We start from the raw sequence: 16162 nt of genomic DNA, 5'->3' as shown, positions 1-16162 counted from the left end.
TTTTGATAGGATAGCGCTTAGTGCTGCTGGCATGTCTATCCTTCCCACACCCTGATGGATGGACCTCAGAAGAGGATGAAGAGAAGCTGAAGGAATGTGAGGGAAATGTGACCAGTTCCACACCCATCCTCCTCCTGTGCTCTGTCTCTTGTTAACCACAGGCACTTACTTTGTTGACCAGCCTTCCCTTCTACAGGAACCTACCTTAAAGACCCTCTGAGTCAAAGGTCAACTTCAACCTGTAACACAACACTATTTCAACGCACATTCATAGGACTCTGCTGCTTGATTGTGGCTGTCTTTCCTTCTGTTGATCCTAATGCCTTTTGATTTAACTTGAGATTAATAGTTGGTTTTTGGTCTCTTCTCGTCATCGATTTGAGTAGTTAACTAGGCCAGTTAGTTAGGCTAACTCATTTGAGTTGTTAACTAGGCCAATTAGACTAACTGATTTGAGTAGTTAACTACGCCAGATAGGCTAACTCCGTTTAGTAGTTAACTAGGCCAGTTAGTTAGGCTAACTGATTTGAGTAGTTATTAACTAGGCCAAAGAGTTAGCTAACTGCTTGCCTACTTGTCAGGGGGGTCAGAGCCCGGGCACTTCTCGGCCCCTCTCCTCCCCGCCTGTGGCTTGTTTAATGGGTGGGGTTGAAATCTACTGTGTTAACACATTCCATATGAAGGTGGAGAGGCTTTTCCCACTAGGAATACAATGTTTGTTGTAGAGGTTTCCTTACAGTAGGAAGTTACTATTGGCCATAGTTCAGGAACCATAGTTATTTTCTGACCACGTCAGGATCTGGGTTCAGCACTAACAGTCCCTTTCTCTCATCCTGGAGGAGTCAGTATGCTAACGATAGGCACCCCCCTGCTGGGTGTTTCAGCTCTCTCTACACATACTGTGTGTGTTTGTCAGAGACGGAGAGAGACACAAAATAGTGTGAAAGTTGACTTTAACAATACCACTGTGTATGCAAATCAACTGTGTTTCACTCTAACCCCACACACACTCGCAGAGCGATTTAAAAAGTGTCAGAATTGTTCCAATTGTGATGTGATGCCATCCTATTTCAGAGCTGGAGGGGTTTGGAACTCTCTCCCAGTATCTGACCTACTTTCCTCCTCATGAGGCTGTGAACTGATCATTCACATGCCCCAGGCTCTACACACACACACACACACACACACACACACACACACACACACACACACACAGTGAGAGAGTCACACACACACAAACACTCACTTCACCCTCATGGTTGGCTAACTGGCCAGTCTGAGTAGAGAGAGAAGGTTGAGAAGTCAAATGTTCCCCACACTAGTAGTCACAACTACACTGTCGGGTGTGCTGTACTTTGTGCCAGCATGAACACGGTCGGAATGATCTGACGGGCTGAATCAAATCCATTTATTGGTCTGGGTCATTGGTGCACTGCACACCGGAAAACAAGCATTTCTCAAGTTCAGCTACTCCCTCCCCGTTTGGTCCGGTAACTTTCGCTTGGTGTCTGGTGAATAAGACCTGATCTGTGTGTGACATAGATTGACTGTAATCTCAGTGTGAGACTTTGATGTGTCAGTCACTCTATTTGTGACAGAAAGTGTATACACCCTGAAGCCGAATAATAGATCTGAATACACCTTACCATTGATGCAGCTGCAATGCTAAATTATTACTTGGCTCTAGTCGAATGCTAGTCTAATACTAATTGTAGACAACTACCCCTGTTTCCTACTCTGTCATTGTTGTCTGCCAATAGGTCAGTAATTGAACCCAATACACAGACCGGGGTGTGACACCCTATTTCCAATCTAGTGTCACACATTTTGACCAGGGCTCTCTGAATGCGGCTCCAGTCAGTCAGTTGATTGAGTGGTGGTGTATAGAACTGAAGATGGAAGGAAATGGATGGGCGGTTCATAGAAATACAATGAGGTGATCTACCATTTGGGTGGGACTCGTCCTTAATTTCAACAGAGGGCTAAAGGCAAGAGCAATTAATAATTGAAGAACAGCCCTGGTCTTACACAGCACAGCATCGCTCTCTCCCTCCCAGTTCTCTACAGCTTTTATATCTTTCTTAGGTCTCCAGGGAGAATGTTTAGGCAAAGTGTGTGTGAGGACCACCATTCGCAGATCTTTTTTTAAAACATTAAATATCTTGGCATTCACATGTTGTGAATGTAAACAGGCCTATTACTATTATTATTATTATTATTATTATAAACAATGTGCATTGTGAAAAGTAATGTAAAATTGTGTATTATACCATTTAATTCTGCCAACTGTTATTATTCTTAGAAGAAAAATAAAATATAAAAACAAAACATTACAAAAAATTGCAGACCAGCTACAGTACCCCGGACCACAGGATGAAAACCACTGGTCTAGAGCAAATGTTAACAAGACCAATCTCATTAAGAAGTGCTGAGGCTCAGGTGACCTGAGTAACACAGGGTACAGTTTCACCTGTTCCTCAGCAGACTTCTTTTCTCCTCTCTTGAAATGGCACGCACACAAGCACACAGGTGCAGAGCCGTGCACAGGAAATGGAGGCAGGAAAGCAGCCTCCCTGATGGCTCACTAACACATCACAAGGGAACTCGAACACATACTCTAAAAGCCCACACACTTTCATCAAACACACACACACACATATACACCTAGGCTAATGCTAACTCCCTTCAAGTGTAGCGGAGCTAGGTCACTCAACGAGCATTGCATTATAAGTAACCTCGCATGAGACTGAAAGACTAGTGTTGACTCTTAGATCTAGGCCTACCATTTAGGATTAAGCTCAGTGAGCTAACACAGTCTTATGTCTTGTGTGTCGTGACGGCAACCCGGGGTTCAGTAACCGTGTTGTTAGGCTATACAAGGGTAGAATTTATCTCACTCTCTCTCTCGCTCCCTCGTGCTCCTTCACTCTCTCTCTCGCGCTCCCCCCGTGTTGTTAGGCTACACAAGGGAAGAATTGCTCTCTCTCCGTCTCTCGCTCCCCCTCCTCTCTAGTGATGTGTCTCTGTTCTGTCCTTGTCCCAGATTCTACAGTAATAAGCCCAGCAGAACTCAGCACGTTCCTAATGAATGTTTCCAGTCTGAGGAGGAGTCAGTACAGGGATCTGGATCTTATCATCCCATCTAATGGGAGGGCTCTTCATGTGTGATGCTTTACAATTGAATTAACCCCCTTCCCTCTTTCTCTCCCCTCCTCTTTCCCTCTCTCCGCTGTTCTCTCTCCCCTCCTATTCCTCTTCTCTCCCATCTTCCTCTTCTTTAATCTCTCCTCCCCTCTCCTATCTTCCTCTTCTTTAATCTCTCCTCTCCGCCTTCCTCCTCTTTCATCTCTCCTCTCCTCCCCTCTCCCATCTTCCTCCTATTTCATCTCTCCTCCCCTCTCCCATCTTCCTCCTCTTTCATCTCTCCTCCCCTCTCCCATCTTCCTCCTCTTTCATCTCTCCTCTCCTCCCCTCTCCCATCTTCCTCTTCTTTCATCTCTCCTCTCCTCCCCTCTCCCATCTTCCTCTTCTTTCATCTCTCCTCTCCTCTCCTCCCCTCTCCCATCTTCCTCTTCTTTCACCTCTCCTCTCCTCTCCTCCCCTCTCCCATCTTCCTCTTCTTTCATCTCTCCTCTCCTCCCCTCTCCCATCTTCCTCTTCTTTCATCTCTCCTCTCCTCCCCTCTCCCATCTTCCTCTTCTTTCATCTCTCCTCTCCTCCCCTCTCCCATCTTCCTCTTCTTTCATCTCTCCTCTCCTCCCCTCTCCCATCTTCCTCTTCTTTCATCTCTCCTCTCCTCCCCTCTCCCATCTTCCTCTTCTTTCATCTCTCCTCTCCTCCCCTCTCCCATCTTCCTCTTCTTTCATCTCTCCTCTCCTCCCCTCTCATATCTTCCTCTTCTTTCATCTCTCCTCCCCTCTCCCATCTTCCCCTTTCCCCCATTCCCTTCTCTCCTGTCCTCAGGCGAGGGCTGAACCCACCCCACAGAGTGAAGTCCATCTCCATGACAACCTTCACGCAACAGGAAATCGAGTTCCTCCAGAAACACGGCAATGAGGTAGGTCGGACTGTTGTCAACATGGCTGATGTCTGCCTGGGTCGTATTCACTAGGAACCAAAGGGAAGCGAACAAGCCGAAATAAAACACTGGTTTTTGTTTTCTGTTATCACTGTCCAGCTCTTCCTGTTCTTAGCACCCTGATGGAGAATAGAATGCAGAAACACATAGGTTTATAATGATAAAGAAGTTGTTTTTCTAGCCTGGTCCCAGATCTGTTTATGCTCTCTTGCTGACTTCTATGCTGATTGTGATGGCCAGACACACAAACAGATCTGGGACCAGGCTAGTAGCCTATTCAACTTCCATTGTCCTCCAAGCTAGGCCACCTTTCGTATGTCCACCTTTTAATCTAATCACACCAGTCTAAGGAGCGCTGGCTGGCTGACTCCTTGCCCTCAAAGCCCTGAGATTTATTCTAACCCCAGAACATGGAATTCCATCCTTTGTGTTCCAGAATCCTATATGGCCGGCCTCACCCTATCCCTCTTTTGGTTTTGGGTGACATTCAACTGATATTTCCCTTAGTCCTGTAAAGTGGGATTTGTGTGTTTGCTGAGAACAGCGTGGTGGCATGCCGACCGGGTAGCGACGGCACAACAGACACAGAGCAGCTCTTTCAGGAGATGGTGCTCTGATGCTCTCTCATGCGTTCCACACGTCTGGTTATTTATTTAGTTGGCCCTGACACCCCCCCCCCCCCCCCCCCCCCCCCCACACACACACACACACACACACACACACACACACACACACACTTTAATCTGCCAAGGATTCCAAATTGGAGTAATGCGCTTCTGTTAGATGATATGGGTGGTAGTGGTACAAAATTGAACCTGTGCTTGTCCTTGATGCTGTTCTGCAGGCTATGTGTGTCAGGTGCTTTATGTGAGAAGAATATTCTAAGCCTATTGGAAACATCGACACAAGCCTTGGAGGACATGCATTATCTTCAGCCTTGACTTTACTGTCTGCTGCTGTCTGTCCTCTTTTTATAGTGTGTGTCTCTTCTTTCTCTCTTTCTCGCTCTCTCTGTCCATCTGTCTATGTCTCTATGTTTCAGTATGTATTCTGTTGTTTGTCTGCTTCTAATTGTAAAATCCTAGGTGTCCATGTGTACTGTAACATCTCTTAGCACTTGGCAAGTTGGCTGTAGAGCTCTCCATTTCCGGGCTCCCAAGAGACACCCTGGAATGTTCCTGAATGTGCTACATTCTGCTGCTGCTCTCTTGGCCTGGAGGGGTTGAAGGCTTTTCTCTCTCTCTTTCATGTTTGTCTTTTTCCTCTGTAAAGGGGATGAACCACATCTTCTGATTTGCCTGTGACTTTTATTCTCCTTGAATTTTTCACCAAACCTGTTTTTCTGCTGTCTCTGTCTCGTCTGTCTTCTCTAGTCATGCAAACAGATATGGCTGGGGCTTTACGACGACAGAACCGCCTCCATACCGGACTTTAGAGAACCCCAGAAAGTCAAGGAGTTCCTTCAGGAGAAATACGAGAAGAAGAGATGGTGAGAGGCTGCTGTAGAGTAGAGTCCATAGGGCTCTGGCCAAAAGGAGTGCACTAAAAAGGGAGTAGGGTGCCGTTTGGGACACTTCGCTCCACTGCATGAGAAAGCCCTAGAGACGGGCAGCTCACTGAAGTTGGCCTTCGAGCAGCAAGGCACTTTGCATCAGTAACAACCCAGGTGTATTTAGTGGATGATATCTATGTTACTGTTAATTGGAATCCAAAAGGAAAGTAGAATATTTACACACATCTAAAAACTGTCATACCAGTCGGCATAGCGGGACAAGAAAGCAAGAAAGAGGGTGACGGCAAAAGAAAGCCAGCACAACGGTATGTGTTGCTATGGTGATTTCAGTAAACACACAGTGCAAATCAACATCCGGTAGAAAACAACGCTATGACAGATGGCAAATGTTGAAATATTTGAGTCCCGGCTACCATGGCGGCTGACGGCATTCACCGTTGTGCCCTTATTGAAAACCATGACATCCGGTTTGCCGTCTACCTCGTACCATCTAAACGCTGCATAAAGGTTCTCACAGGAGCAGACATTTACAGACTTTACTTTCAAAGCCCAACATCTTTAGAATGAATGTTCAGGACCTGTATGCACAAAGAGTAGGAGTGCTGATCTAGGATCAGGTCCCCCCCTGTCCATGTAATCTTATTCATTATGATCCTAGATCAGCACTCTTACTCTGAGATGCTGGGTTATAGGAGTCCATTTGAATTAAAGTCTATGTTGCTGTGTAATCAATTGAACACCATTGTTGTTGTGATTAGGTTTGTTCCCCCGGAGCAGGCCAAAGTGGTGGCTTCGGTCCACGCCTCCATCTCAGGCTCGTCAGCCAGCAGCACCAGCAGCACCCCCGAGGTCCGACCCCTCAAAACACTGCTGGGGGAGTCAGCCCCCACCCTGCACCTCAACAAGCACACACCCAGTCAGGTAAGAGACACACACACACACACACACACACACACACACACACACACACACACACTGGTTACTCAGCTGGCTGATAACAGGCCATACAATGTTTTCCCTGACCAAATCATATCATATATTGTTGATCATATATACATATTTAGCATATGTTATTGCGGGTGTAGCTACATGCTTATGTTCCAAGCTCCAACAGTGCAGTAGTATCTAACAATACAACAAATGTAAAAGTAAAATCATGGAACTAAGAAATATATAAATATTAGGACGAGCAATGTCAGAGTCTAGAGTATGTGTGTATATATATATATATATATATATATATATATATATATATATATACACACACACACACACACAGTACCAGTCAAAAGTTTGGACACACCTACTCATTCCAGGGTTTTTCTTTATTTTTTACTATTTTCTACATTGTAGAATAATAGTGAAGACATACAAACTATGAAATAACACATGGAATCATGTAGTAACCCAAAAAGTGTTAAACAAATCAAAATATATTATATATTTGAGATTCTTCAAATAGCCACCCTTTGCCTTGATGATAGCTTTGCACACGCTTGGCATTCTCTCAAGCAGATTCATGAGGTAGTCACCTGGAATGCATTTCAATTAAAAGGTGTGACTTGTTAATTTGTGGAATTTCTTTCCTTCATAATGCGTTGGAGCCAATCAGTTGTGTTGTGACAAGGTAGGGGGGGTATACAGAAGATAGCCCTATTTGGTAAAATACCAAGTCCATATTATGGCAAGAACAGCTCAAATAAGCAAAGAGAAACGACAGTCCATCATTACTTTAAGGTCAGTCAATACAGAACATTTCAAGACCTTTGAAAGTTTCTTCAAGTGCTATGATGAAACTGGTTCTCATGAGGTCCGTGACAGGAATGGAAGGCCCGGAGTTATCTCTGCTGCAGAGAGTTAACAGCCTCACAAATTGCAGCCCAAATAAATGCTTCAAAGAGTTTAAATAACAGACACATCTCAACATCAACTGTTCAGAGGGGACTGTGTGAAGCAGGCCGTCCTGGTCGAATTCCTGCAAAGAAACCACTACTAAAGGACACCAATAAGAAGAAGAGTCCTGCTTGGGCCAAGAAACACGAGCAATGGACATTAGACCGGTGGAAATGTGTCGTTTGGTCTGGAGTCCAAATTTGAGATTTTTGGTTCCAACCGCCGTGTCTTTGTGAGACGCGGTGTGGGTGAACAGATTATCTCTGCATGTGTATTTCCCACCATAAAGCATGGAGGAGGAGGTGTTATGGTGTGGGGATGCTTTGCTGGTGACACTGTTCGTGATTTATTTAGAATTCAAGGCACACTTAACCAGCATGGCTACCACAGCATTCTACAGCGATACGCCATCCCATCTGGTTTGGTCTTAGTGGGATTATCATTTGTTTTTCAACAGGACAATGACCCAACACACCTCCAGGCTGTGTAAGGGCTATTTTACCAAGAAAGAGAGTGATGGAGTGCTGCATCAGATGACCTGGCCTCCACAATCCCCCGACCTCAACCCAATTGAGATGGTTTGGGATGAGTCGGACCGCAGAGTGAAGGAAAAGCAGCCAACAAGTGCTCAGCATATGTGGGAACTACTTCAAGACTGTTGGAAAAGCATTCCAGGTGAAGCTGGTTGAGAGAATGCCAAGAGTGTGCAAAGCTGTCGTCAAGGCAAAGGGTGGCTACTTTGAAGATTCTCAAATATAAAATATACTTTGATTTGTTTTACACATCTTTTGTTTACTACATGATTCCATATGTGTTATTTCATAGTTTTGATGTCTTCACTATTATTCTACAATGTAAAAAATAGTACAAATAAAGAAAAACCCTGGAATGAGTAGGTGTGTCCAAACTTTTGATAGGTAGCGTATACAGTTGAAGTAGGAGGTTATACACTTAAGTTGGAGTCATTAAAACTCGTTTTTCAACCACTCCACAAATGTCTTGTTATCAAACTATAGTTTTGGCAAGTCGGTTAGGACATCTACTTTGTGCATGACACAAGTAATTTTTACAACAATTGTTTACAGACAGATTATTTCACTTATAATTCACTGTATCACAATTCCAGTGGGTCAGAAATGTACATACACTAAGTTGACGGTGCCTTTAAACAGCTTGGAAAATTCCAGAAAATGATGTCATGGCTTTAGAAGCTTCTGATAGGCTAATTGACATCATTTGAGTCATGTCTCCTGAGTGGCGCAGTGGTCTAAGGCACTGCTTCGCAGTGCTAACTGTGCCACTAGAGATCCTGGTTCGAATCCAGGCTCTGTCGCAGCCGGCCGGGACCGGGAGACTCATGGGCGGCGCACAATTGGCCCAGCGTCGTCCAGGGTAGGGGAGGGAATGGCCGGCAGGGATGTAGCTCAGTTGATAGAGCATGGCGTTTGCAACGCCAGGGTTGTGGGTTCGATTCCCACGGGGGGCCAGTATAAAAAAATAAAATAAAAATGTATTCACTAACTGTAAGTCGCTCTGGATAAGAGCGTCTGCTAAATGACTAAAATGTAAATGTAAATTGGAGGTGTACCTGTGGATGTAGTTCAAGGCCTACCTTCAAACTCAGTGTCTCTTTGCTTGACATCATGGGAAAATCAAAAGAAATCAGCTAAGACCTCAGAAAAATAATTGTAGACCTCCACAAGTCTGGTTCATCCTTGGGAGCAATTTTCAAATGCCTGAAGGTACCACGTTCATCTGTACAAACAATAGTACGCAAGTATAAACACCATGGGACCATGCAGCTGTCATACTTTCTCCTAGAGATGAACGTACTTTGGTGCGAAAAGTGCAAATCAATCCCAGAACAACAGCAAAGGACCTTGTGAAGATGCTGGAGGAAACAGGTACAAAAGTATCTATATCCACAGTAAAACAAGTCCTATATCGACATAACCTGAAAGGCCGCTCAGCAAAGAAGAAGCCACTGCCCCGAAACCACCATAAAAAAGCCAGACTACGGTTTGCAACTGCACATGGGGACAAAGATCGTACTTTTTTGAGAAATATCCTCTGGTCTGATGAAACAAAAATAGAACTGTTTGGCCATAATGACCATCGTTATGTTTGGAGGAAAAAGGGGGTAGCTTGCAAGCCGAAGAACACCATCCCAACCGTGAAGCACGGTGGTGGCAGCATCATGCTGTGGGGGTGCTTTGCTGCAGGAGGGACTGGTGAATTCACAAAATAGATGGCATCATGAGGATGGAAAATTATGTGGATATATTGAAGCAACATCTCAAGACATCAGTCAGGAAGTTAAAGCTTGGTCGCAAATGGGTCTTCCAAATGGACAATGACCCCAAGCATACTTCCAAAGTTATGGCTTAAGGACAACAAAGTCAAGGTATTGAAGTGGCCATCACAAAGCTCTGATCTCAATCCTATAGAAAATGTGTGGGCAGAACTGAAAAAGCGTGTGCGAGCAAGGAGGCCTACAATCCTGACTCAGTTACACCAGCTCTGTCAGGAGGAATGGGCCAAAATTCACCCAACTTGTTGTGGGAAGCTTGTGGAAGGCTACCCAAAACGTTTGACCCAAGTTAAATAATGTAAAGGCAATGCTACCAAATACTAATTGAGTGTATGTAAACTTCTGACCCACTGGGAATGTGATGAAATAAATAAAAGCTGAAATAAATCATTCGCTCTACTATTATTCTGACATTTCACAATCTTAAAAAAAAAGTGTTGATCCTAACTGACCTAAGACAGGGAATCTTTACTAGGATTAAATGTCAGGAATTGTGAAAAACTGAGTTTAAATGTATTTGGCTAAGGTGTATGTAAACTTCCGACTTCTACTGTATGTGTGTATGTGATGGGATGTATAGACATTATGATTGGATGTATAGACTGTTTTTGGTCAGGTCAGGTGTTCAGGAAACCCTTCTCGCTCTAGTAGTCAAAACATATCTCTGTGAGTTGCTTTCAACAAGATAACCAGTGTGAAGTGCGGATATCTCTGTGAGGTAACTGGGTCATGTTTAGCACGAAATGGAGTGAAACAGGGAGGTTCCATCCGAACTTCTGTCCAATTAGAAATGCCTGTTTTTGTTTTCAGTTGCAAAGCGTTTTGATACGGCATGCCCTAATGAACACAGCCCTGTTGTCTCTGCAGTCTCCGGTGGGGAGTCGTGTGGCCCAGGCCCTTCAGCTGAGCCAGCAGCAGTTCCACGACAAGAAGTTTGACCTCCTCAGCGACCTGGGCGGAGACATTTTCGCCGCTCCATCCCACTCGCAGACGGCAGCAGGCTTGGCGGCCAACTTTGCCAACTTTGCACATTTCAACAGTCACCCAGGTAAGCAGGAGGAGTGTCACATGCTGCACCAGACCCTGGAGCGGTCACTACACCTTGAGTCATTAAAATGCTGGGCACAGTGGTTACATCTACTGCATAGTGCATGGAGTTAAATGGTCAATGATTTACTCATACTTATGGAATTAGAAAAAGTAAATTTCCGGAAAAATATTTGGGTGCTTTCTTCAGCTGTCCAAAAGTGTGTTTTATGGTAGTGGGAGAAGCTTTAGAGACTTTATGGTTTCCTTAATTTCAAGAGTATTGCCCATCACTTTTTTTTTACCACACCTTGACAGGACCCCCCCCAAATCACACTGGTCTATGTAAGGCATCGCCAGACACTATAGAATTCTCACAGGGCTATGGGCGGTCAGTCTCCATGGTTACTAATGAGGCCAACGTGAAGCTGTTAGCGTGTGTTTGCTCAGAGGATAATGTTTTCACATCCTCAAAGAGCCATAAAGTTCTACCTTAATGTAGTGTGAGCAGAAAGGCAGCACCAAGTAAGCACACATGAGGCTTAAAGACACACACACACTCAAAAAAGGCACATCACAATTATACTTAAAATTAGATTTTTTGAAAATATAAAATGGACAATAATAACAATAATAACAATAACCTACACACTTATTAAAAGTACTATACCTAGCAATCCTTTCCTATCCTATCTTTCTACTACTTTGACAAAATAAATCAGAGATTCACAGGAAGCCCATCTCTACAGCCAACTCCCATCACCCCCGGATGGCTTCCAGTTTCACCATCTCTTTATCAGAAAATACTTGTAAAACTCCATCCTCGTAGAACTCCATCCTGACTTTTCTATAGAACTCCACCTTGCGTATCATCTCCATGCGCTTGTGGAACAGATGTTGTTTCTCCTGCTCAGGCAGGTGCTGGTTGTGGTAGCAGAAGCTGGCCATGTTTAGGGACTTCCAGTAACACTCACAATGCCAGATCTCTGAGAAAATGGGGAGGACCTGACGTAAAGTTACAATAAAACCATGTATCTACATGGAATTTGAGAAATACACAATAATAATCCAAATCAAAACAGAAATGAACCAAATTATGATAAGAATACAGTATTTGATGCTTACCATTGTTGATGGAATTTGAAGTTCTTGCAGGAAGATACTGATGTCTCTGTGCCATCCATGGAACGGACTGGTGAAATCGCTGGGTGTTAAAGTTAATTTATAAAACAATTTATAATCTTACATAGCAGAAGCAAGTCGCACGTCTAGTCTTGAGGTTGTTGCCACCAAAACTGAGTTCCAAGTCAACATTGGTGCCTGTCAACCAAACGTTCTAACATTCTAAATTCTACTGAAGTTGCTCTTCAAAATTGTGATATCATTATATTCTAATGTAATTGTATTCTTATGAATAGAATCACCATGGCAAAGAAATAAAATGAGTTTCAAATCAACACTTGTTACTCTTACCAACCAAATATTCTAAATTCAAAGATTCTACCATAGAGATCCTACTAAATATGAATCAAATCAAATGTTATTTGCCACATGCGCCGAATACAACAGGTGTAAACATTACAGTGAAATGTTTACTTACTAGCCCATAACCAACAATGCATTTTTGTAAAAAATAAATAAAATAGAAGTGTTAAGTAAAAAATTAATAAAAGCAAATAACTAAAGAGCAGCAGTAAAATAAAATAACAGTAGGGAGGCTATATACAGGGGGGTACCGGTGCAGAGTCAATGTGCGGGGGCACCGGCTAGTCGAACTAATTGAGGTAATATGTACATGTGGGTAGAGTTAAAGTGACTATGCATAAATAATAAACAGAGTAGCAGCATGTAAAAGAGGGGGGTGGGGGTGGGAGGGCAGTGCAAATAGTCCGTAGCAATGATTAGCTGTTCAGGAGTCTTATGGCTTGGGGGTAGAAGCTGTTGAGAAGCCTTTTGGACCTAGACTTGGCGCTCTGGTACCGCTTGCCGTGCGGTAGTAGAGAGAACAGTCTATGACTAGGGTGGCTGGAGTTTTCAGGGCCTTCCTCTGACACCGCCTGGTATAGAGGTCCTGGATGGCAGGAAGCTTGGCCCCAGTGATGTACTGGGCCGTACGCACTACCCTCTGTGTAGTGCCTTGCGGTCGGAGGCCGAGCAGTTGCCATACCAGCCGGTGATGCAACCAGTCAGCATGCTCTCGATGGTGCAGCTGTAGAACTTTTTGAGGATCTGAGGACCCATGTCAAATCTTTTCAGTCTCCTGAGGGGGAATAGGCTTTGTTGTGCCCTCTTCACGACTGTCTTGGTGTGTTTGGACCATGATAGTTCGTTGGTGATGTGCATACCAAGGAACTTGAAGCTTTCAATCTGTTCCACTACAGCCCCGTCGATGAGAATGGGGGCGTGCTCAGTCCTCTTTTTTTTTTTTCCTGTAGTCCACAATCATCTCCTTTGTCTTGGTCACGTTGAGGGAGAGGTTGTTATCCTGGCACCACACGGCCAGGTCTCGGACCTCCTCCCTATAGGCTGTCTCATCGTTGTTGGTGATCAGGCCTACCACTGTTGTGTCGTCAGCAAACTTAATGATGGTGTTGGAGTCGTGCCTGGCCATGCAGTCATGGGTGAACAGGGAGTACAGGAGGGGACTGAGCACGCTCCCCTGAGGGGCCCCCGTGTTGAGGATCAGCGTGGCAGATGTGTTGTTACCTACCCTTACCACCTGGGGGCGGCCCGTCAGGAAGTTCAGGATCCAGTTGCAGAGGGAGGTGTTTAGTCCCAGGATCCTTAGCTTAGTGATGAGCTTTGAGGGCACTATGGTGTTGAACGCTGAGCTGTAGTCAATGAACAGCATTCTCACGTAGGTGTTCCTCTTGTCCAAGTAGGAAAGGGCAGTGTGGAGTGCAATAGAGATTGCATCATCTGTGGATCTGTTGGGGCGTTAAGCAAATTGGTTTCTGGGATAATGGTGTTGATGTGAGCCATGACCAGCCTTTCAAAGCACTTCATGGCTACAGACGTGAGTGCTACGGGTCGGTAGTCATTTAGGCAGGTTATCTTAGTGTCCTTGGGCACAGGGACTATGGTGGTCTGCATAATTCTATGAATTCTACCAACTTTGCTTTGGTTGATTTTGTATTTTTATTATTCAGAATTGCCATGATGATGAGAAAGCGTGAAATGAATGGATGTACTGTGCTTCATTTAAAATCTGTTTTACATTGAACCCAGACAGTGGCACACACACTAGAAGGGAACATGAGCTTAGGTTCAGGGCAGTGCCCTATGGGAGAAGGTGGACCTGTAATCATCACATCCATTTTTGGTTTGTCATTGTCATCTGGTGCCAGTCTGTCATTAGCTCCATCTAGTTTAGTTCCATATCCCTCAATGTGTCATTTCTGTGGGTTCATCCCAAATGGCACCCTATAACCTATGTAGTGCACTACTTTTGACCAAGGTGCTCTGGTTAAAATTAGTGCGCTATAGGAATAGGGTGCCATTTGGGTTGCAGTCTGTGTCATATGTGACCGTTAATCATCTCATTCATTGTTTCTTGTTTTGTTTGTCCTTTTTGATTTTATGTGTGTTTGACCCTCGGACAAACCTCCAGCTGCTCAGAACGCAAACGCAGACTTTGCTAACTTTGATGCATTTGGGAGCGCGGGTCCATCGGGTGCTTTCCCCTCGGCACCCCAAGCCCCCTTCCAGACCTCACATACAGGTAGAGCATGTTCCATTCACCTGCCTCGATCTCACACACACACTCACATGTTCACATACTCTCTCTCTCTCTGTCTCTCTCTCTCTCTCTCTGTCTCTCTCTCTCTCTCTTTCTCTCTCCGTTACATGCTCACACTCACATCAGTTCACTCACTCCTACTTGTCATGCTTTTTGTGTCCATTTTGTCTGTGTTGTTGTTTATGTTAGGAGACAGATCTCCATATGATTTGTCTACTGTCTTTATCTGTCCCTTGTGTTTGTCTGTCTATGTCACTCACTGTCTCTCCTCCCCATTCTCACAGTCCTGGTCCATGGCTCCACGCCATTTCATTCATTTCATCACTCTCATTGGCTCTGTATTTGCTAGCTGGCTCGCTGGCTGCTCAAGGCACACACTCATTCACTGGCTAGTTTCCCCATCCATTGTCAAGGGAATTCATTTTGAATGTACCACACCGCCCTCTGCTGGAGACTAATGCCTGCAGTCTACAGATGACCTCTTGACTTCTACATGGTGGTGGATGGGAAAGCACTGGTCTCTGGGTGCATCTCAACACTCAACAGTGGCGTCCTCTCCTTGTCTCCTTTCCTTCATCCGCACTGATCTGAAAGAATCAAACAAATGTACAGTTAGACCGCTATCTGTCATGTCTGCTTTCACCTATCCTATATGTTTTCAGATCTGCACAGATGAGGAAACAAGGAGAGGAAACCACTTTAGACTTGAGATGCATCCCCTCTCTCTCTCAAGACTCCTGCTCTCACTCACACTGGTCACTACACTGCCTGGCCTGGCCTCCGCTTTCACACTGACTCCATTCGCTCTGTTATGATTTCATTTTGCTTTTGGGTGATGTTCACACATTTTTTTTCCCCCTTTTGGTTGATATTTCTTTCTGTTTTTTCCCCCACCCTGTCTCTCTGGTACTCATGCCCCCCCCGCTCCCCTCCTGTTTTGGCTGCAAGCGTTCACGTCCCTCTCATCCAGCCGCAGTGTGGGTGAGTTTGCCACCGCTGGCACTGCTCTACCTCACCCGGGTGCAGGTGCTCACAGTAAGTTCTCTCCATCTCACTGGGCTCAGCCTCTAGCTAACACCTAACTGCCCTTTCTCCCCTCTGTCTGTCTGGTAGGCTCTAAGGGTTTTCCCATATCAATGTCTGTGGTTGTTCCTGTTGATGTGTGTGTGTCTGTCTGTGGATGCGTGTGTTGTATGCTCTTTGGTGTTTGCTGGCCTGTTCATATCCAGAAGTACAGGGCCATTGGTGCAAAATAACATGATGTCATGCAGTCTAAACTGCAGCCAGCTATTGAAAGAGAAGATGGCCAACTATTACCTCAGCCTCTGGAATTCTTATCCTGCAGAAGATCATCTTCAGAATGATTTGAAAGATATTTCTCCACCTATGTATTGTACTAAGATCTTGTAACAGTGTAGGTAATTCAGTAATTCACTGTAGATGTATTAATTTGTCAGACAGGAGCGTAGACAGGATTTCGTATTCCATAGGAACAGTCAGGTTCTACCCTCAAACCACTCCCAGTGAAGTGATGCTTCTTCTCTTTCTTTACCTCAACTCTCACTCTGTTTCCTCAGACAGTGACCAACCTCAGTCTCTGTG

The 16162-nt window shown here is 44.7% G+C and overlaps 1 pseudogene across 1 annotated transcript in view; it reads left to right on the top strand.

The window, feature by feature from the left end:
- Positions 1-16162, top strand: part of LOC311101797 (arf-GAP domain and FG repeat-containing protein 1-like) — a 37934-nt pseudogene that overhangs the window by 4508 nt on the left and 17264 nt on the right. The window contains exons 2-7 of the transcript XR_014615756.1: positions 3964-4057; positions 5452-5567; positions 6350-6512; positions 10663-10843; positions 14432-14542; positions 15509-15595. The product of XR_014615756.1 is annotated as an arf-GAP domain and FG repeat-containing protein 1-like (transcript). The remainder of the gene's footprint in view (positions 1-3963; positions 4058-5451; positions 5568-6349; positions 6513-10662; positions 10844-14431; positions 14543-15508; positions 15596-16162) is intronic.

Source organism: Coregonus lavaretus, assembly GCF_964263955.1.
Source record: "Coregonus lavaretus genome assembly, chromosome: 26".
In the NCBI taxonomy this organism is placed as follows: Eukaryota; Metazoa; Chordata; class Actinopteri; order Salmoniformes; family Salmonidae; genus Coregonus; species Coregonus lavaretus.
The sequence above is the reverse complement of the archived record's forward strand: the minus strand, read 5'-3'. Positions and strand labels throughout refer to the sequence as shown.